The sequence below is a fragment of the Tamandua tetradactyla genome, chromosome 15 (genome assembly GCF_023851605.1).
Source record: "Tamandua tetradactyla isolate mTamTet1 chromosome 15, mTamTet1.pri, whole genome shotgun sequence".
In the NCBI taxonomy this organism is placed as follows: Eukaryota; Metazoa; Chordata; class Mammalia; order Pilosa; family Myrmecophagidae; genus Tamandua; species Tamandua tetradactyla.
In genome coordinates, this window is record NC_135341.1 from 35,155,851 (window position 1) to 35,168,610 (window position 12,760).

At 38.6% G+C, this 12,760-nt stretch overlaps 1 protein-coding gene across 7 annotated transcripts in view; it reads right to left on the bottom strand.

Annotated features, from left to right (window-relative positions):
- The window catches only part of DOCK3 (dedicator of cytokinesis 3), a 719,821-nt gene that overhangs the window by 476,472 nt on the left and 230,589 nt on the right, over window positions 1-12,760 (bottom strand). The gene's annotated exons all lie outside the window — the stretch shown is intronic.

Sequence of the window (12,760 nt, forward strand, 5' to 3'; positions counted from 1 at the left end):
AGTCACACAATCCAGTTTCTATTGGCTGGACTCCTAAAAGCAAAATGGACTTTTCAAGAGGGATCCACCATCTGGACTGAACCCATCAGGCTCTCCAGGGTGGGATACTCTATGAGTGAATAAACAAGAGGCAGAAAAGACATAAAGAAAAAACCAGGGATGGATGCTAAACTGAACTGCTATAAGCAAGGAGGGTAACAGAGCAGAAAAGTGTTAGAATGACAGCTCTGAGTGAAGGAGAGAATTTAAACAAATCACAGGAGCTGGAAAGAAAATTCAGAAGAAAAAAAAAAAAACAAATCAAAATTCCCAAAGAAGGAACAAAGGAAAGGAAGTGTCACCTAGAAATTAAACAACTGCACAAAAAATGCAGTCTTAAAAACTGGACCGCATATCCATGGGAAGAATCAGGTAAAGAAGAGCTGAGAAAATCTAATCAGTTAAACACAGATCATCTAAAGGTCTAGAAAAAGTTGGACCATGCACAGAGAAGAGTCATAACACAAAGCGAATCAATAATTAAACCCTAGACAAAAGTGAGAAACTAACCTTCAGAGTTATCTCAAGAAAATCAGATGCCCACAAATCAGCAAAAAATTGCAAACTATACCTAGAAAGATACGACTCAGTCAAGGGAAAAACTTAAAACTTGAGAGGAGATGAAGAATTTGGAAATAATCAAAGGAGTTCAAACAAATCTCCTAAACCAATTCAAGGGGATGAAGGATAATATGAATAAAGGCTTAAAGGATATTAGGAAGACAATGTGTAAGCACAAAGAAGGACGTGAAAGTTTAAAAACAGACATAAATTATGGAGAGGAACAGCACAATAATTGAGATTAAAAATACACTAGAGGCAGGTAAAAACTGATTTTAACATTCAGAACAAAGACTCAGCAAACTCAAAGACATGGCAATCAAAATCATAATCAGATGAATAGATTAAAAAAGAAGAAAAGAATGAGCAGTGTCTCACGGATTTGAGTGATAGTACAAAGCAAGCAAACATACACATCACAGGTGTCCCATAAGCAGAAAAGAAAGGACAGGGGCAGAAAGACAATGTGAGGAAATAACAGCTGAAAATGTACAAACTCTTAATAAAGTCACGTAAGTCCAAGAAGCGCAACATACTCAAAACAGAATAAATCCTAATAGACCTACTCTGAGACAAAGACTAAACAGAATGTCAAATGCCAAAGAAAGAATTCTGAAACAGAAAGAGAAACGTGACTTCCGGAGAAGATGGCGGCTTAGTAAGACGCACGGGTCTTAGTTCCTCCTCCAGAAAAGCAACTAAAGAAACAGAAACAATACGAAACAGCTCCCAGAGTCACAACAGAGACCAAAAAGACAGCGTACCCCATTCTGGAACAGCTGAACGGGCAGGGAGAATCTGCTACGGTGAGATACCCGAGGGGCGCGCGTTTTCCCAGCCGGGGCGGCTGGCGACTGGGGTCCCCTCCACGCACGTGTCTCCCCGGTCTGACTGGGAATGTTGGATAGCGGGGCCCTCCCGTCACGCTTGGCGTTTCGGGCCAGCTGGGCAATTAGGACCGGCACTCTCCCAAGCCGCGGCAGCCAGCGACCCCCGCCTCCACACGCGGTTTCCCCGGCCGACTGCCGTGCAGACAGACGAGCGCCACGAGCGCCACCTACTGGACAGGAAAAGAAAAACAGAGCCCAGAGATTTCACAGAAAAAGCTTTCAACCAGCTGGGTTCCACACCCAGGGAAATCTGATCAAATGCCCAGACACCAGCAGAAAATAATGGATGACGCTCGGAAAATTGAAGATATGGCCCAGTCAAAGGAACAAACCAATAGTTCAAATGAGATACAGGAGCTGAGACAACTAATGCTGAATATACGAACAGAAATGGAAAAACTCTTCAAAAACCAAATCAATAAATTGAGGGAGGACATGAAGAAGACATGGGCTGAACAAAAAGAAGAAATAGAAAATCTGAAAAAACAAATCACAGAACTTATGGGAGTGAAGGACAAAGAAGAAAAATTGGAAAAAAAAAATGGATACCTACAATGGTAGATCTAAAGAGACAGAAGCTACAATTAGTGAACTGGAGGATGGAACATCTGAATTCCAAAAAGAAACAGGAACTATAGGGAAAAGAATGGAAAAACTTGAGCAGGGGATCAGGGAACTGAATGACAATATGAAGCGCACAAATATACGTGTTGTGGGTGTCCCAGAAGGAGAAGAGAAGGGAAAAGGAGGAGAAAAACTAATGGAAGAAATTATCACTGAAAATTTCCCAACTCTTATGAAAGACCTAAATTTGCAGATCCAAGAAGTGCAGTGCACCCCAAAGAGAATAGACCCAAATAGGCGTTCTCCAAGACACTTACTAGTTAGAATGTCAGAGGTCAAAGAGAAAGAGAGGATCTTGAAAGCAGCAAGAGAAAAACAATCTGTCACATACAAGGGAAACCCAATAAGACTATGTGTAGATTTCTCAGCAGAAACCATGGAAGCTAGAAGACAGTGGGATGATATATTTAAATTACTAAAAGAGAAAAACTGCCAACCAAGACTCCTATATCCAGCAAAATTGTCCTTCAAAAATGAAGGAGAAATTAAAACATTTATAGACAAAAAGTCACTGAGAGAATTTGTGACCAAGAGACCAGCTCTGCAAGAAATACTAAAGGGAGCACTAGAGTCAGATACAAAAAGACAGAAGAGAGAGGTATGGAGTAAAGTGTAGAAAGAAGGAAAATCAGATATGATATATATAATACAAAAGCCAAAATGGTAGAGGAAAATATTATCCAAACAGTAATAATACTAAAAGTTAATGGACTGAATTACCCAATCAAAAGACATAGAATGGCAGAATGGATTACGACCCAGCAATACCACTGCTAGGTATCTACTCAAGGGACTTAAGGGCAAAGACACAGACGGACATTTGCACACCAGTGTTTATAGCAGCATTATCTACAATTGCAAAGAGATGGAAACAGCCAAAATGTTCATCAACAGACGAGTGGCTAAACAAACTGTGGCATATACCTACGATGGAATATTATGCAGCTTTAAGACAGACTAAACTTATGAAGCATGTAATAACATGGATGGACCTAGAGAACATTATGCTGAGTGAGTCTAGCCCAAAACTAAAGGACAAATACTGTAAGGTCCCACTGATGTGAACCGACATTCGAGAATCAGCTTGGAATATATCATTGGTAACAGAGACCAGCAGGAGTTAGAAACAGGGTAAGATAATGGGTAATTGGAGCTGAAGGGATACAGACTGTGCAACAGGACTAGATACAAAAACTCAAAAATGGACAGCACAATAATACCTAAGTGTAATATAACTAGGTTGGAACACTGAATGAAGCTGCACCTGAAATATGGTTTTTTGTTTGTTTGTTTGTGTGTTTGTATCTTTTGTTTTTGTTTTTTTCTTTTTCCTTTATATATATATATATATTATTAGTATTATTATTTTAATTCTCTTCTCTATATTAATATTCTATATCTTTTTCTGCTGTTTTGCTAGTTCTTTTCCTAAATCGATGCAAATGTACTAAGAAATGATGATCATACATCTATGTGATGATACTAAGAATTATTGAGTGCATTTGTAGAATGGAATGATTTCTAAATGTTGTGTTAATTTCTTTTCTTTTTTTTGATTAATAAAAAAATTTAAAAAAAAAAGAAAGAGAAACGTGATTTGTCACATAGAAGGAATCCTTAATAACTAAGTTCTGATTTTTCTTAGAAATCATAGAGTAGAGAGGGCAGTGGAATGCTGTATTTAAGGTAGTGAAAGAGAAAACCTGCAAGCCAAAAATTCTTATCTGGCAAAACTGTTCATCAAAAATGGGGGAGAGAGTTTTGGACAAGATGGCGGCACAGTAAGGTGTAGAATTTAGTTTGTCCTCCAGAACAGCTAGTAAATAGTCAAGAATGGTAAAGAACAACTGCTGGGGAACATCAGTGACCAGACACACAGTGTACACCAATCTGAACCAGGTGGAACAGCTAAGATTCCACGCAAAATGGTAAGTCCCCTAAGCTGCAGAGGCTAGTAGACCTTCCCCACAAGCATAGCAGGCTGGTTCCAGGAAGGGGAAAGAAACAGACCTTTCTACCTCAAATGCTTAGCTCCACAAAGTTTCAACTGTGGAATTAATTAGGAAATTTTGACTACTGAAAACACGCCAGCAGTGCAGATAAACCTGGAATAAGCACTAAAGGAACAAGGAGTTTCTGCCCCAGCAGAGAGGAGGTGGGGCTGGCGGAAAAAAATACTAGAAAAAGGCTGGACCCTAAGAAAAGGGGACACATACAGGCTGGAGATACACAGAGCCAGGTACCATCTTAAGCTCCTGCCTGACAAACCCAAGGAGCAGGATTCAAGCTCAGAAAAGGCTTCTTTTGCTTTTACCTCACCCCCCCACCCCCCACCCCCCACCCCCACATTAACAGCTCAGTACATAGAACTGAAAGCACTCTCAGGCTCCAGCCCTGCCCCAGGTAAGGGCAGAATTAATCTTGTCTAAAGTAACTAGTCAGACGAAAGGAGTTAATTTCCTAAAGGGTATATTTTCCCAAAGGAAAAAAGGCGAAGGGGCCCAGTTCAAGGGAAATCCCTCCTTCAAGGAATTAAAGCCCAAGGGACTGGAAAACTGAAGCCATTAAAACATCATATTTGCTCATCTCTGTCTCAACTACCTCCCCATCCCCTCATCCCCCAACAGGGAGAGTCTGCTGAAATTAAAGGCACCACATCATTTTAAGCTAGTAGGAAGCCCCCAGCAGACAAGTACCACATGCTGAGCAGGACAGGAAAAACAGTCTAGAGGCTTCATAGGAAATTCTGACAACCTGCTGGGTCTCATCCTCAGGGAATACTGATGCTGTCTACTCTTTCCTACAGAGAGGTGGATCTGTCTGAACTAGGAAAATCTGACTTCAGTGTATAATATCTGAGGAGACCCTCCTAAAAAAAATAAAAATAAAAATAAAGGACTGCATCTACACAGGGCAAGAAAACAGCAAAATAAGAACTTAAAAATTCTGATCAGTTAAACAGAACCTACGCTAGAGGTCTAGAATAAGTTGAAATGAATGTCAAAGAACAGAGAGACACCAAAACCATCCAGCAAGAAAATCCTGGTTGTAGAAGAGTGAAAATAACCTCCAGAATAAACTAATTCAAGAAATCAAATGCCTAGACACCAGCAAAACATGAGTCATACTAGGACAATCAAAGATACAGCTCAATCAAAGGAAATAACCAACACTTCAAATAGATACAGATACAGCTCAGTCAAAGGAAATAACCAACACTTCAAATAGATACAGGAGCTAAAATAACTAATTCAGGATGTTCAAACAGAAGTGCAAAATCTTATCAAAAATAAAATCAATAAGTTGACAAAGGATATAAAAAAGACATTGGGAAAACAAAAGAAGAACTCGAAAGTTTGAAAAGATGAATCACAGCACTTATGGGAATGAAAGGCACAATAGAAGAGATGAAAAAAAATGGAAACCTACAACAATAGATTTGAAGAGGCAGAAGAAAGGATCGGTGAACTAGAGAACTGGACACCTGAAATCCGACACACAAAAGAAAATACAGGGAGAAGAATGGAAAAATATGAGCGGGATCTCAGGGAACTGAATGACAACATAAAGCACATGAATATACAGGTTGTGGGTGTCCCAGAAAGAGATGAGAAGGGAAAAGGAGGAAATAATCAGTGAAAATTTCCCATCTCTTAGGAAAGACATAAAATCATAGATCCAAGAAATACAGCATACTCCAAACAGAACAGATCCAAATAGACATACTGCAAGACACTTAACTAATCAGATTGTCAAATGCCAAAGACAAAAAGAGACTTTTGAAAGCAGCAAGAAAAGCAATCTATCATATACAAGGGAAGCCTAATAAGACTATGTGTGAGTTTCTCAGCAGAAACCATGGAGATGAGAAGACAGTAGTATCACATACTGAAGATTCTAAAAGAGAAAAACTGCCAAGAATTCCAGACCCAGCAAAATTGTCCTTCAAAAATGAAGGGGAGATTAAAATATTTTCAGACCAACAATCAATGAGAGAATTTGTGACTAACAGACTGGTTGTGCAAGAAATACTAAAGGGAGCACTAAAGGCAGATAGGAAAAGGCAGGAGAGAGAGAGGTCTGGAAAAGAGTGTAGAAATGAAGACTATCAATAAAGATAAAAAGAGAAAAAAATAGATATGACATAAAATCCAACAGGCAAAATGGTAGAAGAAAGGACTGCCTTTTCAGTAATAACATTAAATATCAATGGCTTAAACTCCCCAATCAAAAGATGTAGCCTGGCGAGAAGGGTTAAACAGATTAAAAAACAGGACCCATCTACATGCTATCTATAGGAGACTCATTTTAGACCAAAGGACAAATATAGGTTGAAAGCGAAACCTGGGAAAAGATATTTCATGCAAACAACAATCAGAAAAGAATAGGAGTACCTATACTAATATCTGGCAAATCAGACTTCAAATGCAAAATATTAAAAGAGATAAAGAAGGGGCATTATGTATTTTAAAAAGGAACAATTCAACCAGAAGACATAACAATCTTGTTGTTATGCATCAAGCCAGAGCGCTTCAAAGTATATGAGGCAAACACACCACTGAAGAGAGAAACAGACACCTCTACTATAATAGTTAAGAGACTTCAATTCCCCACTCTCGTCAATGGATAGAACATCTAGACAGGCAATCAATAAAGAAACAGAGAATTTGTAATAATACAATAAATGAACTTGACTTAACAGAAATTTACAGAACATTACACCCCACAAGAGTAGGATACACATTTTTTTCCAAGTGCTCATGGATCATTCTCAAAGACAGATCATATGCTAGGTGACATATGCTAAGACTCAAACTGAAAAAGACTGAAATCATGCAAAATACTTTCTCAGATCATAATGGAATAAAGTTGGAAATCAATAACAGGCAGAGGGCCAGAAAATTCACAAATATATGGAGGCTAAACGACATGCTCTTAAACAACCAGTAGGTCAAGGAAGAAATTACAAGAGAAATCAGTAAATATCTTGGGGAAAATGAAAATGAAAACAGAACATATCAAAACTTATGGGATGCAGCATGTCATGGTTAGTTTCATGTGTCAACTTGGCCAACTGGTGATACCTGTTTGTCTGGTTGGGCAAGTGTTGGCCTGTCTGTTGCGATGAGGACATTTCATAGAATTAAATCACGATCATGTCAGCTACATCCACAGCTGATCACATTTGTAATCAGCCAAAGGGGAGTGTCTTCTGCAATAAGTGATGCTTAATCCAATCACAGGAAGCCTTTTAAGGAAGATTCAGAAGAGACAAGCTCTATTCCTGCTTTGGCTGGTGAGCCTCTCCTGTGGAGTTTGTTCAGACCCTCCATCGGAGTCCTCGGCTTCACAGCCTGCCATGCAAATTTTGGACTCTGCATTCCCAGAGAGTGTCACGTGAGACACTTTTATAAATTTTGTATTTGCGAGTGTTCCCTGTTGATTCTGTTTCTCCAGAGAACACTAACTAATACACAGCAAAAGCAGTGCTAAGAAGGAAACTTATTGCATTAAATGCCTATTTTACAAAAAAGAGAGAGCAAAGATCAAGGAATTAACTGTTCACTTGGAAGAACTAGAGAAAGAACAGCAAACTAACCCCAAAGCAAACAAAAGGAAAGAAATAACAAAGATTTAGAGCAGAAATAAATGAAATCGAGAACATGAAAACAATCGAGTAAATCAACAAACCCAGAAGTTGTTTCTCTGAGAAAATTAGTAAAATTAATGGGCCCTGAACTAGCCTGACAAAAAAAAAAAGAAAAAAAAAGGCAAGGGATGCAAACAAAATCAGAAATTGAAGAGGAGACATAACCAGTGGCCCCACAGAAATAAACGAGGTAATGAGAGGATACTATGTGCTACTATACGCTAATACACTAACCAAAGTAGATGAAATGGACAACTTCCTAGAAAGGCATAAACAACCAATATTGTCTTGAGAAGAAATAGACGACTTCAACAAACCAATCACAAGCAAAGAGATTTAATCAGTCATCAAGGAGCTCCCAAAAAAGAAACCTCCAGGGCCAGATGGCTTCACATGTGAATTCTACAAAGCATTCAAGAAATTATAAGTACCAATCCTGTTCACACTCTTCAAAAAAAACTGAAGAGGAGGGAAAGCTACCTAACTCATTCTATGAAGCCAACACCACCCAAATACCAAAGCCAGAAAAATATACTACAAGAAAAGAAAACCACAGACCAATCTCTTTAAAGAATATAGATACCAAAGTCTTCAACAAAATTCTTTCAGATCATATCCAGCAGCACTTTAAAAGAATTATACACCATGACCAAGGAGATTCACTCCAGGTATGCAAGGATGGTTCAACATAAGAAAATCAATTAACGTAATACACCACCACAACAAATCAAAACAGAAAAACCACATGATCATCTCAATTGATGCAGAAAAGGCATTTGACAAAATTCAACATCCTTTCATGGTGAAAACACTCCAAAGGACGGGAGTAGAAGGGAAATTCTTAAACATGATAAACGAAATATATGAAAACTCCACAGCTAACATCATCCTCAATGGGGAAAGACTAAAAGCTTTCCCTCTAAGACCAGGAACAAGATAAGAATGACCACTATCACCACTCTTATTCAACATTGTGTTGGAAGTTTTAGCAAGAGCAATTAGACAAGAAAAAGATATATAAGCATCAAAATTGGAAAGGAAGAAGTAAAACTCTCACTGTTTGCAGATACAATACTATATGTCGAAAATCCCGAAAAATCTACAGCAAAACTACTAGAGCTAATAAATGAGTACAGCAAAGTGGCCGTGTACAAGGTCAAAACCCAAAAATCAGTAGTGTTTCTATACAATAGAGATAAGAAATCTGAGGAGCAAATCAAGAAAAAAATCCATTTACAATACCAATTGCAAGAATCAAATATTTAAGAATAAACTGAATTAAGGATGTAAAAGACTTATACACAAAAAACTACAAAAAAATTGCTAAAAGAAATCAGGGAAGACCTAAATAAATGAAAGGGCATACTATGAGTGTGATCTGTTGATTAGATGGAGATATGACTCTATCATATCTCCCCACTCTATCAGGTGGGTCTTAATTACTAGAGTCTTTAAAAGGAGAAACATTTTGGAGAAACCTCAGACACAACACAGACGACAGAAACTTCACAGCAGAGCTGACATTTGGCGAACAGAGATACAGATGTTTGGAGATACCTGGAGCCCAGCAGAGGTCACCATGAAATGTTAAGCAAGCCAGAACCTGGAGAAAGCAAAAGGAAGCCAAAAGATGAAAGCCAGCTCTGGAGAAGGAAAAGGAGGAACCCCACAGGAACAGAGGCTGAAAGCAAACAGAGCCCAGGAGCTCTTTTCCTGGGTGTCTTAGTTTTGGAAATGTTTATAGACTTAGAATTGTAAACTTGTAACTTATTAAATTTCCTTTATAAAGACCATTCCAATTATGGCATATTGTAATCCAGCAGCTTACAAACTAACACAAGCACACGCTAAAAAACGGCAATAAAGATGGAAAAAAAATGGAACCAGATCTTAGGGAACTGATGAACCTCAAAAGGCATGCAAATATATGAATCATTGGTATCCCAAAAGGGAAAGAGAAGAGTAAAGGGCTGGGGAGGTGTCCTAGTTCGTTAGCTGCCAGAATGCAATATACCAGAAAGGAATGGTTTTTACAAAGGGGAATTTAACAAGTTGCTAGTTTACAGTTCTAAGGCCAAGAAAATGTCCCAGTTAAAACAAGTCTACAGACATGTCCAATTTAAGGCATCCGGGGAAAGATACCTTGGTTCAAGAAGGCCAAGGACATTCAACGTTTCTCTCTCAGCTGAAGGGCACATGGCGAACACGGAGGTGTCTGCTGGCTTTCACATGGCTCTACCAAAAAAAAGGGACTCTCTCCAAAATGTTTCCTCGTTTCAAGGATTCCAGTAAGCAACTCCACCTTCAGTGGGTGGAGACACACTTCCATGGAAATCATCTAATCAAAAGTTACCACCCACAATTGGGTGGGTCACATCTTCATGGAAACAATCAAAATGCTCCCACCCAGCAATGTTGAATGAGGATCAAAGGGCATGGCTTTTCTGGAGTCCACCACAGATTCAGACTGGCACAGAAGGTTAACTGAAGAAATAATCAGTGACAACTTCTCAACCCTTAAAAAAGACACAAATATGGAAATCAAAGAGGACCAACAAACTGATAATAAGAGAAATCCAAATAGGCCTATTCCAAGATAAACATTAATAAGACCATCAACTATTGAAAAGAAGCAAAAAGTGCTGTAAGCACCAAGAGAAAAGTGACCTACTACATACAATGGAAGACAAATAATTCTGAGTTCGGACTACTCAACAAGCACCATAGAGGTAACAGGGCAATGGCATGATATATTGAAGATCCTGAACAAGAAAGGCTTCCAGCCAAAAATCCTTTATCCAGCCAGGTTGTCCTTTAAAATTGAGGGAGAATTAAAATCTTCAAAGACTAATAAAGACTGAAAGAACTACTCAACAAGAGACCTGCCCTAGAAGAAATACTAAAGGGAGTTCTGTCAGCTCAAAAATACAAAGGAGAGGGAGGTGTGGACGAAGGGACAGAAGTGAAGAGTACCAGTAAGGATAATTAAAAGGATCAAAAAAGAGACAACAAAAAATATATACAGGTATTACAAATAAAAATTAAAGAATAAGCAAGAACTGCTTTTACAGTAGTAACTTTGAAGTTAATGTACTAAACTCAATGTGCTGGTTTGAAAAGAAATATGCCCCCTAGAAAAGCCATGTTTTAATCAAAATCCTATTTCATAAAGGTAGAATAATCCCTATTCATGACTGTATGTTTGAAACTGTAATCAGACCAACTCCCTGGATGGTGTGATTTAGTTAAGGGTGGTTGTTAAACTGGATTAGGTGATGACATGTTCCCACCCATTTGGGTGGGTCTTGATTGGTTTATTCTGGAAAGGCATATGGTGAACTTTTGAATCCATTTTGCCAATCTTTATCTTTTAATTGGATTCAAAAGTATAGGAGTCCTATAAAAGAGGAAACATTTTGGAGAATGGGAGATTCAGAGAGAGCAGAGCAGAACAACAAAGCCACGAGAAGCAGAGTCCGCCAGCCAGCAACCTTTGGAGATGAAGAAGGAAAATGCGTCCCAAGGAGCTTCATGAAACAGGAAGCCAGGAGAAGAAGCTAGCAGATGATGCTGTGTTCGCCATGTGCCCTTCCAGATGAGAGAGGAACCCTGACTGTGTTCACCATACACCTTTCCAGAAGAGAGAGAAACTCTGACTGTGTTTACCATGTGCCCTTCCACTTGACAGAGAAACCATGTACTTCTTCGGCCTTCTTGAACCAAGGTATCTTCCCCTGGATGCCTTTGATTGGACATTTCTACAGACTTGTAATTGGGACATTTTCTCGGCCTTAGAACTGTAAACTAGCAACTTATTACATTCCCGTTTTTAAAAGCCATTCCGTTTCTGGTATATTGCATTCTGGTAGCTGGCAAACTAGAACACTCACCAATTAAAAGATAAAGATTGGCAAAATGGATTCAAAAACATGATCCATCTACATGCTGTTTATAAGAGATGCATATTAGACTCAAGGGCACAAACGGATTGAAAGTGAAGGGATGGAAAAAGATATTCTATGCAAGCTATAACCAAAAGAAAGCAGGAATAGCCATACCAATAGCAGATAAAACAGACTTTGAATGTAAAGACGCCAGGAGAGACAAAGAAGGACACTACATATTAATAAAAGAACAATTCACCAAAAGGAACTAACAATCGTAAATGTTTATGCTCCCAATAAAGGAGCTTCCAAGGACATGAGGCAAACACTGGCAAAACTGAAGGGAACTATAGAGGTTTCAACAATAACATGAGGAGGCTTCAATACACAACTTTCCACTACAGACAGCTCCACTTTCCACTATAGAACAACCAGAAAGAGCATCAACTAGGAAACAGAGAACTCATACAATGCAATAAATGACTTAGACCTAAGAGACATATATAGATTGTTACACCCTAAAACATCAAGATATACATTCTTCTCTGGTGCACATAGAACATTCTCCAGGTTATATGCTGGGACACAAATTAAGTCTTAATAAATTTAATCAGATTGAAATCTTTCAGCACAATGAAACAAGCTTGAAATTAATAATTACCAAAAGAAATAGAAACAGCTTTCACTAATAAATGGAGATTAAATAACACACTCTTAAATAATCAGTGGATCAAAGAAGAAAGGTGCTAGAGAAATGACTAAATAATTGGATAAGAATGATAATGAGAACACAACACAGCAGAACTTACAGGATGTGGCAAAGGCAGTGCTGAGAGGGAAATGTATGGCCCTAAATGCCTATATTAAAAAAAAAAAGAGGAGGTGTGAGGGTAGTTCAGTGGTAGAATTGTCTCCTGCCATGTGGGAGGACCCAGGTTCAATTCCCAGCCCATGTACTTCTCGAAAAAACAAACACATACACAAAAATTCAACATATAACAGGTTACTCACCTGGAAAAAGAATAAAATGTGACCCACCCACCCCGAAACAGCATAAAAAAAAAAAAAAAAAACACGCAAACACAGAGGACTTAACTGCTCAACTGGATAAA